Source organism: Humulus lupulus, chromosome 1 (genome assembly GCF_963169125.1).
Source record: "Humulus lupulus chromosome 1, drHumLupu1.1, whole genome shotgun sequence".
Taxonomy (NCBI): Eukaryota; Viridiplantae; Streptophyta; class Magnoliopsida; order Rosales; family Cannabaceae; genus Humulus; species Humulus lupulus.
In genome coordinates this window covers 248,355,044-248,366,073 of record NC_084793.1, presented here as the reverse complement: position 1 = coordinate 248,366,073, position 11,030 = coordinate 248,355,044, and positions in this window count along the sequence as shown.

The window sequence follows — 11,030 nt, the reverse complement described above, 5'->3', positions numbered from 1 at the left end:
GTCGCCTCGTCCCCATTGATCCAGGCTGGCCTTGAGGCAGAAGAAGTAGAGAATGTCTGCAGGGATGGGGACCTCCCACTCATACCTCAAGAAATGGTACTTCAACCCCGCCAACAGCCGATACGAGTTTGGGGGGAGCTGGAACGGTGCCAACTGCACATAGTTGAGGAAGTCGGTGAAGTATTGGTCGAGGGGAAGGAAGGCCCTGGCCTTTAATTTCTCATCACTCCAGGCCACGAAATCATCCTGGAGTGGTGTGCAGCTCCTCTCCCCTTCGAAGGGAGGTCGGGCAATGAGAACACCAGTCCCGACCTCGATGTTATGGGACAGCATGATCTTGTTGACCCTTCCTTGGGTCGTAATCTTAGAGGCTATCCTCTCTGCCTCAAAGAAGGCATCAGGTCCAACTACGACCTCCTGCTCCTCCACCATGTGGCCTAACTGAGGGATAGGGGATTCCAGCACAACCTCCTTTCCCTTCCTAGCTTGCTGGGATGATGAGCCAGCTACGTTCTTCTTGGACGCGCCTTTCTTGGGTGCCATTAGCTCGCCTATCGAACAAGAACGATGGAACTCTTAGTGGGCGACCTAGAATTTTTATATAGGCAAGAAATAACAAAGAAAGGCTGAGGATTCTAACACATGAGCTTAGGCAATCTCAGCCCGCGATATGGTGCCACACACTACCTATGCTACGCGCCTAGGTTTCCCAACAAACCCCTGATATTTGGGGATTCGTATGTCAGACAGTCAGACCACTACTTTCCTTGGGGGGGGGGGGGGTGGTTTGGGCTAATACCACCCTAGAAGCATAGCCCCTAAGCAAACTAATGTCAAACCCTAAAAAACATTTCAACTTCTACAAGCCGAATGGGTATTTCCTAAAATTAACCAGAAATTACCTAGTTTATGAACATCACAATCCTAAACTCATTTTAGGGCCTACTCAATAAACCTAAATCAAAACCTATGTACCAGAAACATTTAGAAGCAACCTAATTTTAACGAAGATGAAGTGCAGATTAGCATGATAAAAGAAAAGGAGAAACACGCGAAAACTAGCAAAACAAAAAACTTAAAGTGTATTCTTCGATGAAAGGAATGAGCAACTTAGAAGGAGAGTTCCAGGAAAGATCCTTAGTGACTGGGTTTTCGAAGGTTTTGGTGGCATACTTCTGGGATTTTGTGAGAAAAGGAAAAAGGGTTTTTGAAGTTCAGAAGAGAGAAAATGAGGAAAAGTTTCGAATGAAAGGTGATGAACACTGAAAATTGCCAGCCCTATTTATACGTAATAGGCATATAGAAATATGGACCATCCGATCAAGCTAATGCGAGATGCGATGGTCATGTTTCGAAAGATTAAACGGCGACAAAAAGGTGGCCAGGCCATTTAATACAATCCTCGAAACCCAAACAGACGCCAATCACGGCGTTCCACATGTGCCATACTTAAGTGGTGTCGAACCTGGGAAATTGCGGCAGAAGTTTAAAAGTCCCCACCATGTCAGTCAGAGTGACGTCATAAGACACGGGCAGGGACTTGGGGGGCAAATGTACATCCTGGTATTCAGCCCGGGTCTTTCAGGCAGCTCGAGTACAGCTGGCTAGCTAAGAACAGTACTAAAGGATCTACCAGTTGTTATTTCCTCTGCAAAGGCAGTACGACTGCCCAGGTAATAACACGAGGTGAGGAATATGAAGCATTAAGACACGAGCTAGAGATGCATATGAAGCACAACATCCTTGACGAGAACTGAAGTTATGTTCAGGCTGGGGTACACTACAGATCTGCCGTTTCTAGGAACTCTTATAAATCCGAATATGTAATATATAAACATGTGTGATCAGACATCACATGTCTGATTATCCCTGAATTCTCGGACACATAATATAAACGTGCGTGATCAGACATCACATGTCCGATTATGCCAGACGACCCATGATCATTTTTACCTAATGATTAGACCATACATTTATAATATTCATCATTTGTGTAAGACAAGTGATGGGAAGGATTTGTATTCACGTGATGACCCCGACCCCTGTCCTGGGATGGTTCTTCTATAAATACTAGGACCTTAAATAGGGAAGGGGTTGGCTTCTTTCTCTATAATGCAATACTCTGCAAAAATATAGAGAGATATATAGTAATTATATCGACTCGTGGACTTGGGGGATTTTAGCCTTTGAACCACGTAAAAAAGAAATGAGTGTTCGTGATATGTTATTTCTAACATCCCTAAGTGTGATTTTCCTGATTACGGTTTATCTTTAAGCACTAATTATTCCAGCTAATTTCATAATACACTTTTGGCGAAAAACCGCGTCAACAATTTGTTAAACTGTGGGAATAGTCAACAGTTGTCAATCCAATGATGGATTTAGTCATTGAATAATTATAAGGACTTAATCTTTTGAGTATCTTGAATATAATGGAGATTATATGTTTGTGTATTTAGGAAGTGACCTTAAATCCCAAAGGATGAACTGATTTTAAACCAGATAGAAATCTTCAAAGATTGATATCATAATCAATTTCCATATCTGTGTAAGAGACACATTAATCTGGAAATGTATTGGACATTTTAGATTTTTATGTTTCACCATAGAAGCTGAAAAGTAATAGCTACGATTAGTTAAATAGGCTATTTGATTTAGTTGAGTTCTTTACCATTCTGGAAAAGGATTCAGACTTGAATAAACTACTAGTATCTCATTGCGAAAGTAATTGAGATAAAACTATTCTAGAAGAACTAGAAATCATGAGAGGGTATAACACATGAAATGAACTATCATTTAATTCATGAAAATTTTACATAATTGATGTAATGACCTTGAAGATAGCTTCAAAACAATTTCTTACAAAACTGTTAACAAAGACTTTGTTAGAAAAATTCGTTCAGGATAATATGAATTACACATTGAGAGAGATGCCTCAATTTGCTTTAGGGCAATTGGGAGATTGTTGTGAATAGTGCTCTTAAAGCAATTGTAGTTGACAAATATTTTAAATGACATAAATAATTGAGTTGAATTATTATATATATATATATAGAATATGTCTGATATTATGTTGAAAATATTAAGTAAATATCAGAAAATTCCAAAGTTTATCTATGTGGTCTTAATCTCATATTGGTATAAGAGGATCGAGATTAAGATAATAAACTTGAAAGAGTTCGCAGTAAAATAAATTTATGGAATCTTTAGATTAATTACTGCTAGTAAGGTTTGTTAGTATTATGAATATAAATCTGGGCCACTAGTGTAGTAGGACACTTTAGTAAAGGTACTTTATATATAATGATATATAGAACTGGACCAGATGTGATTTGTTAAAACTTGTTTAAACATTGTTTCATAGTATTAATCAAACACATCAAACGATGATCATATACACGATGATCTTAATCCTGAGGTTACTATGAACTCCTATATATGTCATATGATCCTTTGATTCATGCGTTAATGTAGTGTCTCAGAATTATACTTAGCTAGATAGTAGTAGTAGTAGTAGTTTGTAGAATGTTAGTTTATGTGGATTTTGGTTCAAGCTGGGACTTAGTTGAAACTCATCGCAACAGTTATGGATTTTATAAGTTTAACCTATAGTTTAGAAATATTAATTGTAACATAAGGTTTGATTAATATTGCAGGTCCTAGAAATATTATTTATTATAACCTAAGGTTTAAATAGAATTATTAAGAATGTGACACTTGTCATAATCATGTTTATTAAGGATTTAAGTATTTTTGATGAATAGTTTAATTAAAAGAAAGATCTAGAAGCTCCAAAACCTTCCAGCAGCTGTTAGGATCACGTTTTGACTCAGTCAAAGCTGTTTAATCAATTCAAAATATGTTGAAAAAGTGCAAATACGTGTTTAATATATCAACGTATGCCGATATATCACAGCTATAAGGGATGATATGTCACCTACGGGAGATACGAAAAACACGTCGACCTTGCACGAACAAACGAATGGGGCTCGGGATATAGGTCTAGGCGATATATCACCCAAGGTAGGCAATATATCGCCCCTGTCATATATTTTTGGAAGCTTGAGGATTTAAAATTTAAAAATAGCCTTAACCACTTGGACCTGCCTTCGATCGATTTTGACCAAGTTCTAGGCATCTGCTGAATTAAAATTCAAATATTTTTCATTTTATATTCATTTATTTATTCAAATTAAAAGGGGTTAGTTTCACTCCTTGAACTCTATACTCAGCCATTTCCTTCATTCTTCAAGCATTCTTCAGAGCCTCCAAGCCGCTAAGATTACTATAGAGAGGAACACTTGGGTTTTGGGTTAAGAGCTTTTCAAATCTAAGCTTTTCTAAACACTTGGGAAGTAAGATATAGTGTTATTTCAGTATCGAGGTGTAGATCAAAGTCATAGTTATCCAAGGTGTTCTTATCCTTAAGTTCAGTTTTCATAGTTCTTTAGTTTTCTTTGCTTTCTTTCAGATCCTAACTCTTATTTATGAATCTTGGTTAGGTGTTTAAGTTTCCTGAAACTTAAGGTTCTTTTCGGTAAGTTTCTTCTTTGATGGTTTAGTTCTCTTTTCATCTCCTTTTCTTTAGAAACTCACGATTCTTACTGTTGGTTTTAGGAGTGTTCTAAATCGCGTTCTTGTCTCCATATCTCAGTTTTTGGTAAGGAAAATAAGATATATTATGTGTGTTTATATGTTTTAATATGTTTTATGCTATGATATGCACTATGTATATATATATGTATAAATATGTTTTGTAGTCACTTGGATAGTTGCTTAGAAAGAAAACCCCATGAATTTTCATTTTCATGGTTTAGAGTTATGATTTACCCTATCTCGATTAGTAGACAAAGGACCTAGATGGGTTATCATATACTATATGTTTACCGAGTTTTTCGGAAACGAATAACTAACAGAATAATAAAAAGATAAGAACTGTAGAAATACTGAAATGTAACTAAACAAACAGTGTTTTTACGTGGTTCAGGCGTTAACAAGCCCTAGTCCACGAGTCGATGTTATTATACTTGGAAAAGATTACAGTAAGATGGCTGGTGCATAAGAACTTCACACACTCACAATGTTTCTCTCGGGTTCTCTTGAAGAAGATGAAGCTAGAGAGATTTTGGTAGAGTTTTTGCTATGTGATCTCTCGGTCCCCCTTCTTGTAAAAGGAAGGGGTCTTTATAGCTAGGGTTTCGGATTAGGGTTTTTCTCTACGTACATGAGTCTTAATTACACCAGCCATAAATAGGGGATACAATTACTGTAGTAGCATGGCTACCAGACTCTATGTGGGTATATTTACGTGAAAGTATGGGGAACACACAAAGTCAGCCGTCTTTTCCAAGTTGTCAGCGGAACAGTAGGCGAAAAGGTACCCTTAGGCGTGCTGGGATGTGTGCGGCTTTGACCTGACGGGCGTGTCAGGCGGGATCCTGTGTCAGACGGATATCATTCCAAATATGCCTTCTCCCGGACTCGACCGTTCGGTTTTGTTCTGTGCGGGGCACGGAACTGTTTCCGCGGAGACCACTCGAAGAGCCTCTCCTGGAAGGGGCCTCCCCGAGGGGTATCCTTCGGGAGTCCGAGAGAGTCGACGAGTTTCCGTGTTGTGCTTGCTTGGAAGAGTAATCCGGATACTAGACAGGAGAGGCGAAGCCTTTCTGTCCATCCGCGAGCTCTGGTCACCCTCCGTGAAAGACATCGATAATTCTGCTTCCCCGAGGTCATCAATCTAAACGCTATCCGGAAATCTGGATAACATTTACCCCCCAAGGTCGCGGAGCTTTGAGAGATCCGGGAGCTTGTACAATCGGTTTCTTAGACTAGGCGAGGGGGCACCTTCTGTGTTCCCGGAAGGGTTCCTTTTTCCCGCCTGAGTATTAGTATGAAAGAGAAAAGGAATTTCTTCTGTTTGAGATCAAGTACTCAAGTGCGGCAAGGATCATGTGTCATTCTGGGAATGGTTCTGCGACCAAGACGTGTGCGTGAGGCGACTGGTTGAGGATGCGTGCGTCAGTCATCTGACTATTTGACGGTTTTTAATGGTACTCAGGGCCCGAGGTGGTGTAATGATGGGAAATAAATACTTTATTCCCATCCGAGGAGTCATAAATAGGATCTTCGCTTCCTCTCCAGCCGTTGGATCTGACGCACATGGAATGGGAAGATCGGGACCGTCCACTCGAGGAATTCGAAATGGCTTCTTCCCTGCTATAAAAACGAGGGAAAGGACCTTTCTTCCTCTTTACGCTTTCAGATTCTCCATCTTTAGGATTTTCAGATTTCCAAACCTTCAAACTCTCAGGCTTCCCAGCTTACGTTCCTCCGAACTTGCCATTTCTTTTGGTAAGTATCTGGAAACTTTTCTTTTTGATTTGGCAGTGGGTTTATTCCCCGAAGTTCCTGGTTTGAATCGCCGTTCATCTTTGCAGCTTTTACTTCTCGCGATCGTGCTGTGCAGTGATCCAGTTACTCCTTCAACCTCCACCTACCCGAATATCAGTAAGTATTTCTACTTTGCTCTTTCCTCCCAAACCTTAGGTTGTTGGTAGTTGTTAGAGTAGAGGTTTCTGCCATTATTGCTTATGTGCATGTGTGAATAGGGCTTTGGTAGGCATGTGATTGATTGTGAGTCGATAAGTAGCCTTTTCTGCGTGTTTTGGCGATTTGCGTTTGGAAAGTCGTCCCTTGTTTTGCTGTTTTAGGGCATAAGCATGAACGCCTTTAGGGTGTCTTTCTCTGGAAAAACACTTCTTTTGGTGGGCTTAGGCTCGGGGTCTGAGTCTGGTTCCTTGCTGTCCTTCGGGTGGCATGGTGCCAATCCCTCGGCAAGCTCGGTGGGAGCCTCTCCAAGCAGTTTTCGGGGAGGGTCTCCCCGACGCCTTTGATACCACTAGGGTATGACAAGGGTGCTGACTGCTTAGAGTGTTTTCTTCTTTCTTTTCTTTTGTCCAGTGACGAACATCTCGAAGGAACAACTCCTTGCTGCGGGGGAGGCTGAATCTGCCCAAGAGAAGGGCTCTCCTGTCGCTGGTGGAAAGGGGAAAGGAAAGGCGAAAGCGGTCGCGGCTAGCCCACCAACCTCCAATAGTTCCATCTGGGAGATGGACCAAAAACCAAACCTTTTCAGGAATTATGGCATGCTGGAGCTGTATTCCTCTGAGGCAGGCCTGAAGAACATCCCAGGTCTGATGTGGCACCGTCTGTCGGTGCTGGGCGAGTCAGCTAGCCAGAGCCACGAGGGCTTTGGTGCCTGGAGCTGGGCACACATAGTGTGCGGAGCGCACTTGCCCCTAAGGAGTTACTTCGCCAATTTCTGTGTGAAGGCGGGGATTGCCCCCTTCCAGTTAATTCCTCCCAGCTACAAGCTCTTAGCGGGGTGGTTCATCTTTTGCAAGTCCCGGAGACTGGAAGCTCCTACCCCGGAGGAGGTGCTGTACTTTTATGGGTTGAAGTCTCAGCCTATGAGGGGTCACTCAGACAAGGTGGGGTTTTACAGGCTAGAAAGGCACCCGGATGTGATGTGCCCCACTTGTCATACCGCGAGGGTTCCAGACCTCCGGGAATACTGGTTCCTGACGACTGGCTTCCCGCTGAAGAGGGTGCCAGCCCTATCTTTGGACTTCAAAATCCCTGGTAAGTGTTCCTTCTTTTCCTTTTCAACTTTGTTTCTTTGCGTTTGATTTGCATTTTGGGAGGATCTCTAACGCTTGTATTTGATTTTTGCAGAAGTCGTTCCGCGGACACCTCGCTGCGCGGAGATGATAAGGAGGTCCAAGTTCTACGAAGGGCTTTCTGAGGAAGAGTTGAGAGTGGAGGGACTTGTGACCTCCGAATCGTTGAGGGAGTATGGGTTACTCGCCTCCTTCCAAAATATCGAGCCAGTAAGTGGTAGGGGGCAGACTCATGTGTCGGCTGACATCCGGGAGCAGATTTCCCTGGAGCTGTCTAAGGTGATCACCCAAGCCGCTCGGGACGAAAATACTCTATCTCCTAGTTGGGCGGAGAGGTTCCCCGACCCCCAGCCGGAGGGAGAGGAGATCGAGGCTCGCCACGCCGCGGCTTACCCTAACGAAGGGGCTCTGGGGGCTAGTTCCTCCGGGAGAGGTAAGACTAGTTTTCGATTGATCCACACCCCCAGCCTGTCTGAGGTTTCCCAGACCTCTCAGATGGGGTTTGATCCCCGTTTCCTTAGGCTAGATCCGCGTAGGATACCTTTTGACAGGTACTGTGATAGGGTAGATGAGCTCCTCTGGTGTCTGAGTGATGGTAGTCTGCCAGAAGGTGTCATCATGGTTGACCCTTCCTCTCTCAGCATGTTCTTCCCGGACTTCAAGGAGTACGGGAGCTTCCTGGAGCAGGAAGCGATGTTTTGTTTTGCTCGGGGAAGGCCATCCACGTTTCTCGTGCATGGTCGTCCCTTTCAAACTTTTCTTTTTCTTGTTTTTTGTTCCCTGCTGGCGGGCTTGCTTGTACTTTTATGTTGCTAATTGTCTTGTCTTCCGCTTATCTTCTTTCTCATTTCTTGTTGGTTCGTTAACCTTGCTTTGTACGTTTCTTGCAGAGTATCCCGAAGCCAAGATGTTGGGGAGGGTTACTTTGCTTATTAAGAAGGCTGCCACCAGCCAAGACCCGCCCACGGGGAAAGGACGGAAGACCAAGGCTGGTAGGGGAGGTAAGGCTGCCTCCCCCAAGAAGACAAGTGGCGAGGCGCAAGCGTCTTCGAGGGTAGAGAAGTCCCCTGCTGAAGGGCCTTCCGAGACTATGATGGTCTCGAGTAGCAGTAGCGACGGGGAAGGGCTTGTGTTCCCCGTGAGGACAACTGGGGTGAGCAAGCGTCCCGGAGAAGATGTTGAGGGTGCTAAGAACAAACGCCTTAGACACTCTTCTCCCGGTCGAAGGCAACAACAACAGCAACGACAGCAATCACAACTACAACAACAGCAACAACAGGAACAAGAGAGACAATCACCAACGCCGCAGCAGCAGCAACAGCAACATCCAAACCAGCAGCAGCAACAAGGGCAATTACTTCTGCTACCGCAGCAGCAAAAGCAACAGACCGGGGCCTTAATACCCCGGCTGCCTCCTCCTCCAGCCCAAAGGGGGTCCACCCTTCCGGGGTCTCCGTCTTCTCAGACAACCAATCTTCCCCTGCCTGGCCTGAAGTTCCACTTTCCGCGGAAGCCAACCAGTTTTCCCGCTGCCCTCCTGGAGGGTGTAAGACGGGCCGATAGTTTTTTGAAGAGGCGGCTAGAGGCGGAGAAGGCCGTTACTCAGGGAAGGGCAGATAACTTGTCTGCCGTGAAGAGGGCTGAGCTGGCCGAGGGGGTGAGATCTCCTCACCCGGCCGGAGCGGTTCTGGATGGTCCAGCCTTGGAGAAGAGGATGGTGCCTAGGCTCGGACGTGCATTGGCGCCGTTCGGAGCTGAGATGATGGAGGACATGGCCCTGAGCTTATGCGAGCTCAATTTTGAGAAATGGGCCATCAGCAGCAGCAAGGATCCGCTGTTGCTGACACACGCTGTGAAGCAGCAACTGTCCGGGGTAAACCGTCAGTTGTTATTATTATTTTTTTTGTTGGGACCACCTGTCTTTTGGTCCTGCTTTAGCTCATTCTGTTGTCTTTCCTTGCAGGCCTCTATGATCGCGGAACGCTCGTTCCGGGAGGTTGGTGCAGCTCTGGTTCAGCTGGAGGAGAGCCAACTGGCTCGCCAGGCCTTGGAAGCGGAGAAACAGAAACTGACCCAACAGGCCTTGGGGGCTTCGGAGAAGATTGATCAGGCCCGGCGCACGGCTGAAGAAGAGGCGGAGAAGAAATATCTTGCCAAATATCAAGAGTACCGGGCCAAGGCAGAGAATGAGTTTAGACAGCGGTCAGATGGGATTAAGACCGAAAACTCCAAGCTCCGGGAAGAGCTGTCCCAAGCCAAGGTGGAGAAAGATACCCTGGAAGCCTGCTTGCAATCAAAGAACGATCTCCTCCTTAAGCGGCAAGAGGAATATTCCACTCTTCAGAGTAAGCTGCACGACGAGGAGCAACTCCATAAGAGGAGCAGGGATCTCGTGTCTATGCTTCAGTTGGGGCTCGCCGAGAAGGATAAAGAGATCGGGGCTTTGCAATTCACTGCCAGGGGGCATGTGACCGAGAAGCAATCCGTGCTGAACCAAAATAGGGAGCAGCGCAAGGTGATTGATTCTCTTAAGGGGGAGCGGGATGCCTCCAAGGCCGAAATGGAAAGGTTGAGGGCCCAACTAACTGCCGCGGAAGCACAGCTGGCAACCTCCGAGGCGGAGCGGTTGAAGGAGAAGGAGGATGCTGAGGTGATACTGAACATGATTATTAATATATCGCATGTGGTCCTCATGCATCAACTCTGGAAAGTGAACCCGGAGGTGTTAGGCTATCTGGGAGATGATGCCGAAGCCATGAGGGGAGAAGCTACTCGTGTGGGATCAGGGCCCAGAGGCGTACGTCCAAACTTATAACATTGACGAACGTGCTGAAGCTCCTGAGGCGGGAGATCCCGGAGAGGCGGGGACCTCTGAACCTTCTCATGACCAAATCCCTCCTTCCAATGAGCCGACTCCGCCAGCCTCAGCTGAAACAGATGCCCCCGAAGCTGCGGTCGTGGACGCTGTAGTTACCCCCAATGCTTGAAGGGGTTTTATCTTTAATTGTTTTTCATTTTGAGTTTTTCATTGCGGACAATTTTGCCATAATCATAGCATTCTCCTTTCTTTTCTGCCGAGTTCTTTATTTATCTTTGCGCTTAGGGTAGACATTTATACGGTAGAAACTGTTGTAGGGGCGTATGGGGTTTTGGTTCCAACGGCCAAAACTTATGCACTTCCCAGTTGAAGCTTTAACGGATGATGTCTTTCCCCACGTAGTTTCTAGGTTACGAAGGTTTTCTGGTTCCAACGGCCAGGCTCCTTTCACCGTACTTTATCTTTCCTGAGGTAAATAGCCAATCCCGGGACTTGTAGTTATACTGTTCGCTGGGATTGCTAAGGTGAGTCGT